Source organism: Lissotriton vulgaris, chromosome 2_1, assembly GCF_964263255.1.
Source record: "Lissotriton vulgaris chromosome 2_1, aLisVul1.2, whole genome shotgun sequence".
NCBI classification, from domain to species: Eukaryota; Metazoa; Chordata; class Amphibia; order Caudata; family Salamandridae; genus Lissotriton; species Lissotriton vulgaris.
In genome coordinates this window covers 2055027128-2055043843 of record NC_141687.1, presented here as the reverse complement: position 1 = coordinate 2055043843, position 16716 = coordinate 2055027128, and positions in this window count along the sequence as shown.

Genomic DNA, 16716 nt, shown 5'->3' with positions numbered 1-16716 from the left:
AGTTGCAGAGGAGGAGCTGGGCAGGTTAATTTTGAGTGGAAGCCCCTTGGATCAACAACTGTTGGAAATTATGGTGTTAAAGGCTGGAATAGCTGAAAATATTGCTAATAAAACAGCAGCAAACTGCTTGGCAAAGAAAGAACCAGCTTGCGAGTTCAGCGAGAGAGTGGGGCATATTCTTGCCGTTAGAACGAGACAGAAGATTACTGCAGGAGATATTAAGAATATGAAAGATGGATTAGGCAATTTGATTTCTAACCCTGCAGATATAAGAGAGGAGTTTTGGAGATATTATTCAGAACTATGCGACGTGGAAGCTGAGGAGTGTAGGGATAAAATTAAAGACTATTTATGAAACATTCAATTTAATGAGTTAGAGGTAGCGGAAAGGGAAAATTTAGACTCTATTATAACCATTGAAGGATTGACATTAGCCCTATCAGACCTTCCGTCATCAAAGGCTGCAGGCCCAGATCAGACCCCTGTGGAGTTCTATAAAACATTCTTGGCGGCCCTCAGCTTGGAGTTACTGGATACGCTCACTCAAGCTCAGAGTGAAGCTTCAATTCCAAACTCATGGGGAGGTCCTGAAATCATAGTCATCTTGAAAAAAGGCAAACCCTCCACAGCCCCTGGGTCGTATAGACCTATAGCTCTAATGAATGCGGATGTGAAGCTATATTCGAAAATTTTGGCAACAAGACTGGCTGCTGTTATAGAGAAGTTAGTTTCTCCAGTACAACATGGGTTCATCCCAGGGAAGGGCACTACGGAACATGTGAGGACAGTGATTACCTCCTTCGATGCTATGGAGGTTTCGGGCGGCCTTGTTGCAGCTCTATTTCTGGATGCCGAGAAGGCTTTCGACAGGGTCGCCTGGGGGTATCTGTGGGAGTTAATGAGGCATTATGGTTTTGGTGAAGGATATATTAGAGCAATTCAGGTTTTATATAAGGCACCAACGGCTAGAATTAAAATTAATCGAGAACTCACAGCTGCGGTACAGATAAAAAAAGGGACAAGGCAAGGGTGTCTGAGTTCCCCACTTCTTTTCGCACTCTATATGGATCCTTACTTACGTTATCTTAATTTTAATCCTAGAATTCCCCCCCCCGTTGTTCGAATGGGTTAGAAATTAATGTGTTGGCATACGCAGATGACGTTGCTATAATCACCCCGGACCCATCTACGGCAATTGGAGAAATTGAACAAGAGGCCCATAAATTTGGCATAATCTCTGGTTACAGGCTTAATAGTGCCAAACCTCAAATCATTAAGAATGCAATGGTATGTTGTGACGATACACGAGTGGTTTCGGCAGCAGTTTATTTAGGGGTTGAAATTTCGTCTAATTTGGAGACAGTGGTAGAACGGAACATCTCCCCCTTATTGAGAAAAGTAAGCCTAGATTTGGTCAGGATAAACAACCTTAGACTTTCATTGGTGGGTCGCACCAACGTGATTAAAATGCTTATACTCCCTAAGTTTCTTTATTTTTTCAGAACAATACCCTTAATGTTTGAGTCCTCTTGGTTTAATAAGCTTGAGTCAATTTTGAATATGTTTATTTGGCCATATGGGAAGACCAGGCAGGCTTACAAATACATGACTTTACCGAGGGCTAGGGGGGTTGGGGGTTCCAGATTTTAGCTTATATTATTGTGCTTCGGCTTTTCAATATATACAGGGTCTGATTGGTGCAAGCGGAGTAGATTTGAATGTTAATGCCTTTTCGACCATGGTATACTCTATTGTACTGGGCTCTGAAACTGCGAATGCTTTCCTAAACTGCGCCGATTCTTCATACTATAAACGCACTCGATTTAAGACTGTTTTAGCGGCGCATAACATCTGGACAGCTGTAGCAAAAAAGTGTGGGTTGGGTAGATTCAACAGATACACTAGACTTTACAGGAATAAAACCCTCCCACCTTTAATTTTTGCTGATGCTACTATGGCAGAATGGGATAGAAAAGGAATTATAAAAATAGGAGATCTGCTGGGCCCAGATGAAAAGATATTGCAATTTTCCGACTTGATGGCAAAGTTCAATATTATTAGACAGAGCTTTTTTAAGTATCTGCAGATCAGGAGTTTTCTCAGCAGGAAAAAAGGCAGTGAGGCTGGTTTTGTAAAAAATAACATTCTGGAAGCTATAGAACAAGGCGGGGTGTGTTCTATTCGTCGTTTTTATGCTATCTTGGTAGAACTGAAGCAAGATGATATTGAAAAATATGGAAATAAATGGGCTGGAAAATTAGGAATACAGAGCCGATTTTTTTCGGACTCGCTGGAATTAGGATGCTTCATTCTCTGTTCTGCCTCGCTTCAATCTCAACATTACAAAACTTTATATCAACTTTACCATATACCGGATCGCATTGCACAGTGGGGAGGTATTACAGGGACTACCTGTCCTCGCTGCAGTACTCCGGCAGCGGATAGTATACATATTTTTGCGTTATGTCCTCAATTAAGAACACTGTTGAAAGGTATTGAAGAATTTATGGATCGTAAACTTGGGTTGGATGTGATGTTAACACCAACTGTAATTATGTTAGGGGTTAGGGGGTTTGATGGTGAATATTGTGAATTTTTGTTTGCAGCAATGGCGGTGTATAGATTGCTGATCGCTAGAGCCTGGCTGGATATAATACCTCCAGTAACTCAACAATGGATTGCCTTGTTATTGGGTACTTTTTATCTAGAAAAAGGCATTTATGCTAGGAAAGGAAGAAGGGCAAGGAGGTTGGGAAGGCAAATATGGGAACCAGTTCATCGATGGAAAGAAAGGATAAATGAAAGTCATAATTGATTTAACACTTTTCGTTATGTTCTGTGGGTTAAATGGAAGTAAAGTGATGTATAATGTTATATAGAATTTCTGTTCTTTAGTACTTGAATAATATATGTATTTATATTTTGTGAATTTTGTGTAGTGCTATATGTGTGCCCATAAAAATGTATAATAAAAATATTTAAAAAAAAAAAAATGTATCAGGAAATGATGAATGTGCATTTCTCCTATTTAACGCATGATTTCCCAACATTTTGCAGAAATATTGTGCACTTACAGAAAAACCAATTAGACAAATTGTGCACACTCCTACTGCAGTCAAGGTTTATTTTTTGAACTTGTGTGCTAGTGTCTTGCTTTTTCTTCAGAACACATGAGCAAGAATTCAAAATACCAGGACACAATGTGAACAGTCTTCAAAGTAGGAGTCTGCACACTTTAGAATACAAAGTTAAAAAATTAACAAAGCTCAACCCTCATTTGCCAAATAAAGGGGAATATTTATTGGAGCAAGTTCCCACATATCAAATGCCAATAATGCACATGTAGATAAATGTATAGAGTGAATAAATATACACAATAAAAAATGCATGGATAGATCATTACATGTACACAAGAATAAGAAGTTAGAACTTGGAATACTTTACCGGCTGTCTGTTTAGCATCATGCTTGCCAGCACGACTAGAGCACCCATTGACAGTCCCAGTCAGGAAGTCTCAACCGGGCACAAAAACCCTGGGCAGCACATCCCCTCCCAGGAGAGTTCCTGTTAAAGTTCCAAGTGGGCTCTATCTTTATGCTCTTTACAAACATGGAGAGAGACTTCTAGAAGTTCTTCTTCCCTTTACCTGCACTGTAGATGCTGGCTACACTTCCTGCACCGAGGGCACTCAACGGAGCTGGCCAGGCTGAGGCAGAATTCATCACAGTCTCATCCTTGGGCACTGTACGCATCCTACACTGACTGTTCTAGAAGCTTATCTCTCTCGTTCAGTGAAGTGAGAAACAAATACAATCTCTGCGTGCATGTAATGTTGTTCTTAATAATGCTCTGTATTGTGTAAGAAATATTCTTGTGGCACATTGTGCAATATTTATGATGAAATTGTATTTTAATTCATGAGTTGATTAACTCTTTTTTAATCATTTTTAACTTTCTGCATTTATTTGATGAATAAACTATGCATATATTTGACACTTGGCTACTGGTATAGGTCCTGTGTGACTAAATGTGTGCGTGAGAAGTGATTGATCAAGTGTGCTTTTATGGTTTCCCAAAGGGAATGTTTTTTAGACATAGCGTCAATTGGTGTCCTGTCCCTTAGGGAAGAAGGGCCACTCTCTATTTTTCTGGTGCATTTAACCTGGGCCTGCCTGCTTTCACAGCTGAAAGGCAGGGTCAGACAGACACAAAGTGAAACCATGTTACCAAAATGTAGTTCGAGCAAAATTGAGTCAATGGTCACTTCACGATCCCACATTGTATATGTGCCTGTAGCATTACAGCTGGACCAAAGAAGATTTTGGACTTAATATTTAGAAAGGACTCACATTTTCCCATCTTATAACTAGGGTTGGGTGGGGTCTCACTCTGTGGAATTCCATGGAGTTTAGGAACAACTCCACAAATTTTCCTGGAGTTTCGCGAATGGGCGGAGTAGTTCATGTTCATAGCATCGCTCGTATGGCCGGGATACCCGTCACCCCCTCCCAACACATTCCCCAAGGATGGGAAGACGGACACAGTTCTTGAACTTTTGGAAGGCGGGAGGGAGTTACCCTCCCGGCCATATTTATTAAAAATATGAAACAAAATTAAAACATTAAAATAACAGTTTCATATTATGTACAATTTTCATTTACACATTACGATGTTTATTGGCTAACCTTAACACATCTCTAATACAAAGGTTCTCCTAGCCGATTCTAAAACATCCTGCAAATGCATATTCTCAAAATTAAAATTGTACATCCTAACATTACGGGCCAACGGCAAGGTCGTAACCGGTGTCAGATCCCTAATACCAGACTCCCCCCTCACTTGTGAGGGGCGGGCGCACAGAGGACTGTACCTCTGTGCCAACTTCCAATTTCCCTTGTCTTAACGGTGGCCCCATATTTACTCGACGCCATCTTAGTGGTCGTCTGAGGACTCGTGTGAGGTGTCTAGAAGGTAGCGTAGACCTCCCTCCCACCCCACGCTGCTTACCACATCTGCCGTCGCGGATGTCCTGGCCCCGGGAAATTCCTAGGAGGGGCCCGTAGCCCCTCCTCCCCTGGGAGGGGCCTATGACCGCCTTCCCTTTCGGCGGCCCCATCCTTAGAGGGTACCGCCTCCCCGTGTGAGGGGCCAATGGCCGCCTCCCCCCGGGCGCTCCCATCCATAATGGGTGGCGCCCCACCTCTAGGGATCTTCCAATTACTGCTCACCGATCATGACCTTACCGCCACAGGCCGGATAGTTGACCGGCTATCCGGACCCCCCACAAACTCCTACTAAAGGTCACGGCTACCCAAACTCTTTAACCAAGCTATGAAGTCTCCTATGAGTAAGACATTCCCCACCCGGGACAAATGGACCCCATCTTCAAGATACATGTGGTCCCCCTGAATACATCCATCTGGGATGCAATGCAACTGGCCTGAACGAAACAATCTACCAAGTTTGTTATTGACTTTCTTTACCGACTGATTCAAAGCTGACACAGAGATGGCCCCCCGCCACACCTTCCGAGGAATCATGTGTGACCATGCAATCTTGCACCCCGTAACCCTTTTCGCCAACCAACTCACTGTGGATAAAATTGACTCGAGAAGTACTCGTCGACCAATGGTCACCAAATCATTGCCCCCAAGATGTACTATGATTACAGACGGCGGTGACCTCGTCCGCCCTAAAAGTCCCTCAATAAAACTTTGAAACTGGTCAATACAGAGCCCGCCCCTTCCGTGGAAGGTCACCCTGTACCCGTATTCCCCAGCCACGTGAATCATGTCACCTGCTTTGAATACGTCCGCGGCACGCCTCACGTATGAGATGCCAACGACCCACACCACTCTTCCCTCAGCCGGTGATCTTTGACCGCTGGTCCCCAGGTGTCGGGTCAACTGCACAGTCCGCCCCGCAAAGCCTGCTCGCGAAACTGTAAACCAAACAGAAAACAAGAAGCGTGAGTGTATGATATTAGCTTCACAACATGTGCAACCGCACATACCTTTTATAACAATTCGAGGACCAACGCCCCAACTGTTTCACCTTTTCAACACTCAGACCCCTGGCTGTAGCCTCTGTAGCAGCCCCTATCCGGAAGGAATGGGTCCCAAAATCGCTCGGGTTCAAGCCCGCTGCAGCGATTGCCATTGTTAACACCCGCTGAAACTGAAACCTAGTCAGTGGGGTGGCGTCGGTGTGTCTCAGCAAGCTTCCCCCCCATGATGCCGCCCTCTGCGCTAAATATTCCTCCACGCATTTTACTGGGCACATGGGGGACCCTGGAATGCGCTGGACTACCACCCCGTCCCCGATCACTCCCTGATCGGTTTTGGACCTAGCTATTGTGACTACCATGGTATCACCCTTGATTTGAATGTGTTCTCGACACAGACCTCCCCCCGTATCCTGCTTGTTCCTCGCTACCAGTTCGCTTACCCGCATAGCCCCATGGAATGCTAATGCAAAAGCGGCCCGGAACAGCACTGTCTCTGACTGAGATCAACATGTCGCAGGGAGTACGGACATTAACAGGGACAACCTTGCTAGCCCATTTGGGCGCCTCTCGTCCACTCTACGACCCTCAAGGCGTTGCCACCCAGGCAGTGCCTTCTTTACGAGAAAGAACGATGTGGGGTCCTGGATGCCATGAGCCTGCGCCATAAAAGCAATGGCGGCCCGGTGCCTATTGGCTGTTGCCACTGATCGGCCTGCCTGGTGTAGTGATACCAGAAACTTCAGGACATACTCCTCCTGCCCCCAATGCTCCCCCCTAGCTGGACCCAAAAATGACCAATAGGAACGGAACGCTCCTTCGTATGCCTTCCTTGTCCTGGGTGCTAGACTCGCTCCCACGAGGTCCTGTAATCCGGGGCACCGAGTGACCAGAGAGCTTCGGGAAATGGTGCCGCCACCAAGTCCGCAGAGGGCAGATAACCCCTGAAGGCCTGCATATGGGAACGAGAGAGTGCATCAGCCGCCTGGTTCAATACACCAGGCACGTGTCTTGCCCTAAAGTGGACGTTTAGTCTCATACACAGTAGAACAATTTCTTTCTGCAATCTCAAAATCCATCTGCAGCGTGCTGCCTGATTATTGATACATTCAACCACGGTCATGTTATCAGACCAGAACACCACTGTGCGATCCCGAAACCCCACCGGCCATGTTTTCAAGGCCACTAGAATGGGGAACAGCTCAAGAAACCCAATGTTACCTGAGAGCCCGCTATCGTGCCACCACGTCGGCCATGTTCGCGCCGACTATTGATTACCAAAGATGGCGCCAAATCCCACACTCCCCGCCGAGTCGGTCCATAAGCCCAGCTCCTCAGAGGAAGCTGGCGGCTTATTCCATACGACCCGGCCGTTGAAATCCGCCAGAAATGCCAACCATATGCGCATGTCCTGGCGAACCTCTGCTGACAGCCGTGTGCGGTGGTGCCCTTCTTTGAGGCCAACCATGGCTTGTGCAATAGAGCGGGAAAAGGGGCGAGCCATCGGTATCACTCTAAGGGCAAAGTTAAGCTGACCCACTGCTTGTTGCAACTGATGAAGAGTTACCTTTTTCTCGCCGATGCATATTTCGAGCGAGGCCTTAAATTTCATTACCTTTTCCTTGGGCAAACGGAAGCACCCCTCCACAGAGTCGAGCTCAATTCCCAGAAACTCGAGTGAAGTAGATGGCCCCACTGTCTTCCCTGGTGCCAGTGGCACGCCAAATCGTTTCATGAGATTGCAAAATTCCATTAAAGCCTGCGCACAATCTGTGTCCCCGGCTGCCCCCAGAAACAGAAAATCATCAAGGTAATGCATAACCTGCGTAAAGCCCGTGGCTCTGGTGAACGCCCATTGCAAAAAGCTACTGAACTTCTCAAAATACGCACAAGAGATGGAGCAACCCATTGGCATACATGTATCCATGTAGTAGCATCCTTGAAACACAAAACCTAACAGACGCTGATCCTGTGAGTGTACCGGGAGCAACCGGAACGCTGATTCAATATCAGATTTAGCCATCAGCACTCCGGGCCCCAGGCGATTCAACATGGCGACGGCCTCATCGAAGGATGCGTACCGCACTGTACAAACTCCTGGGTCAATCGCATCATTCACCGAAAGACCCCTAGGAGCGGACAAGTTATGGATTAACCTAAACTCACCTGGGTCCTTCTTGGGGACTACTCCCAACGGTGAACAAATAAAGATAGAAACTGGCTGATGCCCATATGGTCCAGCAACCCGACCTCGGGCCACCTCCTTTGCAATCTTTGCCTGTACTACCGCCGTATTTTGTTGAACCGACAGTTGGTTCTTACACTGTGATTCCCCCCGAAAATCCCCCGCCGGGATGCGGAAACCATATGAGAAACCGTCTTGCAACACCCCGGCGGAGACATGATCAGGGTAGTCGTTCAGCCAAGGGATCATTGCCATGATGTCTACGGGAGTAGGTAGCGGTGCCCCTCGGTCGATATTAGACCTGTTTGGCCCCTCCTCTACCCCCTGTATCACCATTCTTGGCTCTGCACGAACTCTCGGGGTGTGAAGATTGTCCGCACCCCGCACACTCATGCCTGAACTTGCATGTCCCTTGTGGCCTAGTGCACTTGCCTCTGTTAAAGCTCCAACGGACCCCTTTTCTACCCGAGTTCCCATTACTCCTTGCGTGTTGATCACTGCTGGCGCCCGCTCGAAAGGGCGCCGCCGAATAATGGCGGGCGGACTCCGTCCCATTCCCGCCAAACGAAGACGACTTCGTCGTGTTCGGCATGAGCTGCTTCTGCCAGGAAATGGAGTCGAAACAATCCCACGTCAGAGATGAGTCGTGCTCCTTGGCCTTGCGAAACTTGTTATCATAACCCAACCATTGATTGCCTTCATACGTTTCATAAAAATCCATTATACGTGTCTGGTAACAAGCCAATTCAGGCAATACTTCGGGCCTACGTTCCCCCATGATCGCAGTGAACATTCCAAATGCCCTGGCCCAATTAGCGATCGTCTCATCCACCCTGAAACCCGCCATTTTTGCACGCCACGCCACGCCGGATGCAACAACTCCTTCTGACTTTTAACGTGCTCTATCTCATGGTGGTCGGTCAACAGGGAAAACATGTTTACATATTTATCAGCCCAGATCATTTCTTTCGTGGTCATCGGGATATGTTGGACCACCTTTTCCCTCCTTGAGGGTAACGATCCCTCCCTCGCCATTGGCAACGGCTGCTTACCCCAATCAGTAGCTGGTCCTGCTGTTGCTGTTGTTCCAACGCCAGACGCCGGTTGTTCAGAGGGAACCTGAGGGGAAACAAGAGGACAAGGTGCCTTCGCAGCATCTCTCGATTGCCGCAACTGCTTCATTAGTAACCTGGCCTCCTCGGCCGTGTCTCCTGGCGCCACGGCACCTTCGGTGTTCTTGCCTAACCACGCCGCTAACTGGGCAGCCAACTCGGGAGGCATATCCCCCTCGTTAACGGGTGTAACTACAACAGGGATCGGCTGTCCCGCGTTCGGGATCGGAACTGGGGCCTCCACTGGACTGACCGGGCTCGCCGGAGGTGACTCGGGAACGGGAGCCTCCCCCCCTGTCGCCCTATTCCTGGCCCTTTTACCTCTCCCGGCAGGGACTACTCCCGGCAATGCTGGTCCGATGACTTTCTTCAGTCTGCCCGTACCATTCATTGCCGCCATCTGCTTTTTCATGTTCGCCATGTCTTTCACCAGCATGCGAAGCATCTGTTCGGTCCCAACCTTCTTTCCCACCCATTTGCCAGGCATCGTTCTCGGATATCCGACACTTGCTGCTCGACGAGGTCCTGGATCCAAAGGTTCGGAATCACTGAAAAGAGAAGCACAAAATTACAAGTTCTCAAAATTGGCTCCTTATTCCGTCTAGGGCTCACGTGCAACGAGGAGGTGCAGCTTCCAAGCACAGGAACAAGAGGATGCTTCCTTGGATTGTTGCTCCTTTTATTCTTCCTCGGGAGGGCGTGTACCCTCCTCCGATCCGCCTACAGGGCGTGGCCAACGGTGTAGGTGTCTAGGACAACCCCTCTTGGGCGGGAAAAGGCGCGCCCCGGCTACGCCGCTTCGGGCATACCAGCCGAGACACGCCTCCCGCCCAAAATGGTTTCCCGGGGGGTCAGGGCACCCTACCATACGTTCGGGGGGACCGAGTGGTCGCCCCTTTCCACATTCAATTGTGCGCTGCATGCCTGATAGGGCACGTTTTGTCTGCTTCCATTACACATGCAGCGCCTGGTGCATGTTGCTGTTTTCTTATCGAAGAGAAAAGATATATGACACTGGAGGGCGTGAGGAATGAATTACTTTTCACCTGTTCAGCCTGTGCTGTGTTTTTTTGTTTCATGAGTTCCATTCAGCCCTGCAGCTATCCCTCCTGTGACCGCACTGTGTTACAGTCTATCCTCTTCTTTCCTTACTGAAATGCCACCGATATGCTGAGTTTATATTCGCTCTCCTTCCATTGTGCTCTGCACCCCTGACAGGACCCATTTTGTCTACACTTTCATTAAACACACAGCACCTGGCACATTTTGTTGTTGTCTTGTCAAACAGAAAAGAAATATGAAACTGCAGAGCGGGCAAAATGAATTACTGCGTGGACGCTTATTGTAGGGATCAGGCCTGCGCTTTGTTTTTTTGTGTCATGTGCTCCCTTCAGACCCTCTGCTATCCCATCTGTGACCTGGTCACAGTGATGCATTGTAGTTGAGCTTATTGAGCTTCATACTCCTGTAAATGTGCTGAGATGTGCTTTGACAGAGCGAAAGCCCAGTACTCATTTGTTTGGGCTTGGTTGGAAGTTTGGGGGATTGCAATATTTAACTCCTTGGACGCTCATGACGAGCTCAGCTTGTCATGATGTACACCTCCATACACTCATGACGAGCTGAGCTCGTCATGAACAATGGGATTTTAAAAAATTCAGCAATGACGATGAATTTCCTAAGCATTGATGTGGTTAATATAACTGCTTCTAGAGCTCTGTAGCATAGTCCTTCCCCTCTCCTTGGCAGCAAAGCAACGGCAGGTCAGTCTTCCTTCTTCAGTTTCAGCTTTCTCCGTGGCAGAGGTTCCTTCCTGATTCCAGGATGATCTAATTTTCTGTTGCCAGGGGTCCTGTACTTATACCCCTAAAAGTCTTTGTTCTCTTTGTGCAAGTAGGCCCTGAGCCCGGTCTGAAACAGTTCTGGGTATTCCTTGAGCACTTTGTTTTCCTGGCTTCTCCTTTCCTTTCAGAGTGAGGGGCAGTGTCGTCAGCCGCCCAGCAGGAGATGGAGCCAGCATTGTGGAAGGCAGGCACAGCCCTATTCAGGCCTCCCACCACTCAAGTTGCAAATGCAGTCATTCAGCCTAGGGCCAACAAGAGACCCCCAGTTCTAACAATCCTGTACAGCCACAGTAAATCTTATTGGCAGTCTTTTACAAGATATACGGTAAGCGAGGAGTGACAAAGTGTGCTCAATCAAAAATCATTTTTGAAAAAATATCAATTCAAATCAACATACCCATGCTCATCTCATAGCTTGTATGACTCAGTCAGAGGAGATAGGGTTAGCACAAACATCCTCACAGACACATTGGGCTGAGTATGGACTGGTGCAAGAATAAATAAGCAACTGGAACCTGGGGTGAGCAGTAACTCCACTTCACGTATGGTGGTGAGGTTTTTGCCAAACTCCACACTTCAAGTGGAGCCTGGAGTGCCAAAAACTCTTGGAAGTCCGCTGGCGGAGGGGAGTTTGCCACCCACCCCTTCTAATAACCCATTTTCTTACAACAATGATTAATGTAATCAGCTTTAAAACTCTACTCACTGCTTCTATAGCTAAGTAATAATGTTTCACCAAGTACATTAGGTCAATTAAGAACATGTTTTTGTTTCTAAACTTCTTTTTACTAGCACTATGGCCACACAGTTGAGCATTGCGGAAAACTGTTCCTGTTGTTTACCTCAAAGCCCATGGTAGTGTTGTTAATATGTCCAAATTTCTTTAGTTATAATAAAAAGTCTTCCTTACAATTCTCAATGAGTTGTATCGTACTTCTAATAAATAAGCTGAATCGGCTTGATGATGTGCGAGCTGTGCAATTTCAGCACTGCTTGGTTTGGAATTGCGATGCAACTTTTGTAGTATAATGGTCATATGACAAATTGTTCGTTCACAGCTGTTTTTAAAATGAGCAGCAAATGAATGTCTGTTAGGCACCTGATTAGCTAAAAATGGAGAAATGGAGAAATAAAAGGCACAAAAGACCTTCAACTCTACATTTGCGTTTCCAAACAGGAGTATTTATTTTTGTTTAAATCAGCTTGTACACATTAAAAGGGACAGGTCCTGCTTTATCGTTTCTTTTTGCTATTTAGAAAGGCATTGGTAGGGCCAGGCCGTGGTCCTCTTACACAATTTTGAGAGAGGAAGCTTTAAAATGGGGATAACTAATCCATATGAATCAGTTTCGGCCCAGCTCAGGGATCAATGGTTTGCAAATGCAATTATTGTTACAAAACATTTATACATACCTTTACAGAATAAGAGAGGCTCACCTCTTTCATGTTTGCTGTTTGGAAGGAGACACAACGCTATTTAAAAACAAAAAAAATTCCCTACTCATAAAAGGTATTTTGCACATACAACCTTGTTATGGTAGTAAATGCTGTGATTCGCGAATGGAAGAGTGGTTGTAAAACGGCTTTGGTATATCACCTCCTTTTTTCTTTGAGGCTTAAAGGATTATTAACCAGAGTTGTGTGCCTAGAATATCAATAGCCATTAGTAAAGAATCGTTCTCACAAGAATCTCTGCCATAATCGACCATTTCTCTCTTTAGTAATCTGTAAGAAATTGGCCTGCTTGAAAGGATCCTCACTAACAGCATTTTTAAATAACAGGTATGATGTTCACTCGGATAAATTCAAGGTCCAATGTCACGCAACCTCACTTCCTATCATGTCTTCGGGGTGCAAGTTGACATGTTGACACGTCCTATGATATCAAGGATGGACAAAATGTGTGTAATTCGACTTCCACCGCAGCCGCCGGTTTGATGAGAGGACATTTGAGAGGTATTGAATGACACATTTTGCGAGCATTCTCTAAGACCAATTGAGGAGAAAAATGTTATCTCTTTCTACCATTCAGTAGACTATCATAAGGCAACTACAATATATATATAAATATATATGTGGTGAAAATAACACAAGGGAGTTTAATCATTACCAGAATGGCAACTTGAATACTCGGTAGTTGCTCTGCAGCATTCTAACAACTGCTTTAATTACTTACTAACTGTAACATCTTTGAAGGTCTATGCAGTGAAATAAAAACCAGGGGCCTTATTTATGAAGGCCTTGCGCCGCCGGTGCGTCACTTTTAACATAGGAAAAAGTGACGCACCGGTGGCGCAAGGCCTTCATAAATAAGGCCCCAGACATCAACATCTCAGGGCCTCATTTATAAGAAATGACGCATCGCTGCGTGAAAGCAGTGATGCGTCACTTCTCAGTGCGCACTCCTTGCGATATGATGGATGCGTCATATTTACTGTATGATATGTCATGTCGCAAGAAATTACAGATACATCAGTATTTCTGACGTATCTGTAAGCGCAAAAGTGCGCATTGCTGGAGTGTGCACAAAAGTGACGCAACTCTAGCAATGTGTCCTTTCACATGGGGCAAGCCCCCTGTGAAAGGGTCTGCGTCAGTCATACGCCTGCTGTGAGGCAGGAGCAAGATATTGACGCAATGGCGACCTAGAAGTGACGCAGGGAAATCTCATAGATTTCACTGCGTCAATTCTATGAGGCTTTTTGCAGGGAACGCCCCCCCTGCATACATTATACCTGACAGGGGTATAATGTAGCGCAGGGGTTTACAAAGTGACACATCTGCTTAGATGCGTCACTTCGTAAATAGTGCGCAACAGTAGGCATGTTTTACGCCGCCGATGCATCACAAAAAGTGAACCATCGGAAGAGCAAAATTGACGCAAGGTGTCATAACAGAGGCCCGTCAGTTCTTAACAGTTCCGTTACTGAGCACAGTGAATGCATGTAACGCATCTCTTGCTTATTTTTTATATTTGTCTAATGCAGATATTTTTGATTTTAATACGGAATAATTCACAAAACCAGACAGAACAGAAACAGTGGGTCGCCAAACTGGAAGGTGACAAACATAATAAAAGCACAAACCCTTGACAGTAACCCATGCTCTAAATTGGTTTTATGAAATATAAAGCAGGAAATATAAAGCAACAGATTAATGGTATCCTCCCGACTAGACATTAGCTTGATACAAATCTGTGCTGGTGGAATGGAGGGGACCCTATAAAGATGTCCCTAAAATAGGAACAAAAAAATATTCTGCACCAATTACTTTATAGCAAACTGAGGTGGTAAAACACAATTGCAGCTCCTCTCACGTCCATGGAGGTTCACTTAGGAGTCACCAATGGTCTCATCTATGAACGCTGGATTGTCCAGTACGAACCCAGACAATCCATTTGTGACCCCTGGCCTATATAGTGGCAAAGCTAATGCCAAGAAAATAAGGTAAACAGTGTCCTGGTGAGTATTGTTTACATTCTGCATATTGCACAAGACTTCATTTAAACACATAACCTCTGCACTGCAATGCACGCTTTACTAAATGTATTAAAAAATAAAACACGATTTAAACATTATGCTGCTCAGTTTCATTATTGTAAAAAAATGTAATAAAAATACATCACCTCTGTAACTTGGGTGGGTGGATTCTAAATCATAACTGGTTGTAATTTAAATAATTTGGGTTCCCAGGATTTCCTATTTCATAAAGTAAAATTGAGAAATGTATAAAAATCTTATCAAGTGAATCCCCTATTTTAAATAGGCAGTTTATGAAATAGATATTGATGTGTTTTAGTAGCTATTGTATTGTATGATTGTGCATATCAGAGCCTAATAACTTAAACAGAATCAATTATTGTGATGTCATCAATGTCATGTGACATTACTTCCTGATAGAATTCAGTGTCAAAAAGCCTATGATGTCACTACCTCTGATAGAATTGGGGCAAAAGGTAAGTGTTAGAAATGGGGGTCTCTAGTTGACAGAGGTAGGTACCTTTGTCCAAGAGGGACCCTTCTTCCTAGTCAGGATAATGTGGATATATGTCACAAATGGAAGATCCATACACCAAGGGTATAAACAAGGTAACTTTATTCAGGCTTAGTTCCAGGTAGATGAGTAGGAGAAGATAAGTAGATAAAGCGTAGCCCCACCAGGAGCAGCCTCCCTGCTGCTCAGCCTGCATCCAACAACTGACACTCCACACATAAACAAACACCCAAGCATTCCATGACTTCCTCACACATTCCAGTATTCAACCTGGCTGAGCAGTAGGGAAGGGACACCAATGGAAGAGAAATGACAACAAGTAGTTCTTGACAATATACTTTTAAAATAACCCCTGCCCAACCATTTGGTAGCTTGGCATGAGCAGACATGCTTATCTCAGGGGCAGTTTGTAAAGCATTGTGAACACATACAGTAATACAGTAAAAACACTACAAATGGACACCACGCCAGTTGAGTAAAATAAGTAATCTTTATCTTGAAAAAAAAACAAGACCAAAACGACTAAAATCCACAATACAGTACTAAAAATATGACTCCTAACAGGTAGAAACAGTTCTGTTCTGAGATAATGTGGTATGTGACACCTTTACACAAAGTACCTGGGATGCGTCGAAAACGGAGAGCAAAAAGAGTCACAGGGAAGGTGATGCATTGTTTCCTTACACTCAGGGAAGGTGATGCATTAGCTCCTTGCTCCGGGGGAAGTAATGCATTGGCCCCTTACTGCTGCGAAGGGAAGTTGATGCATTGGTTCTTTACCGGAGAAGAGGGGATGCATCGGTTTCTTACTGCATCCCCCAATGATTTGAAAGACTTGACGCTTCAATGCAATGCATGATGATCCGGTAGGATGTGTTGGTTCTTCTCTAACAGGGCCTGCATCAGAAGGTATTGGACCTCAGAGATCGGTGCACAGGATTTGTCGCACAGCATACTCGAGCTGGCACTGCACAGATTCTTCGGCAGCATAGATGCGCTGGAAAATTCTTCTTGCACTGCTGTGATGCGTCAGAAACAGGCAATGCATCGGTTGTCACAGTTCTTGTAGTTTACAGTCGGAAAACAGCCTCCAGAGGTCCAGAACACTGGCAAGCACCGCTCAGCGGGTCCAAACTCCGAGTACAGGAGCTCAGTGGGATTGGTGGCGAAGTCCTTGTGTCCCTGAGACTTCAGAACAGGAGGCAAGCTCTATTACAAGCCTTTGAAGATCTTCCTCAAGCAGGAGACACAGCACACAGCAAAGTCCTTCTCCTTTCCTTGGCAGAAATTAGCCACTGCAGGCCAACCCCAGAAAGCAAACAACACAGGGGCAGTATTTCTCCTCAGTTTTTCCTGCTCTTCTTTTTGGAAAATGTTTATCTACATTCCCAAAAGTGATCTAAAAGTCTGAGATCTGGGCCCCTATTTTTATAATACAAAATCCCAGCCAAAACGAGTTCTGTCACTCTGGTGCAGTTTCCTGGCAGGAGGTGGAGACAGCGTTGTCCAAGGCAGAGAAAGCCCATTCAGATGTGAGAGAAATCTCCTCCCCCTACTCTGAATGTAGCCTAGCTGTAT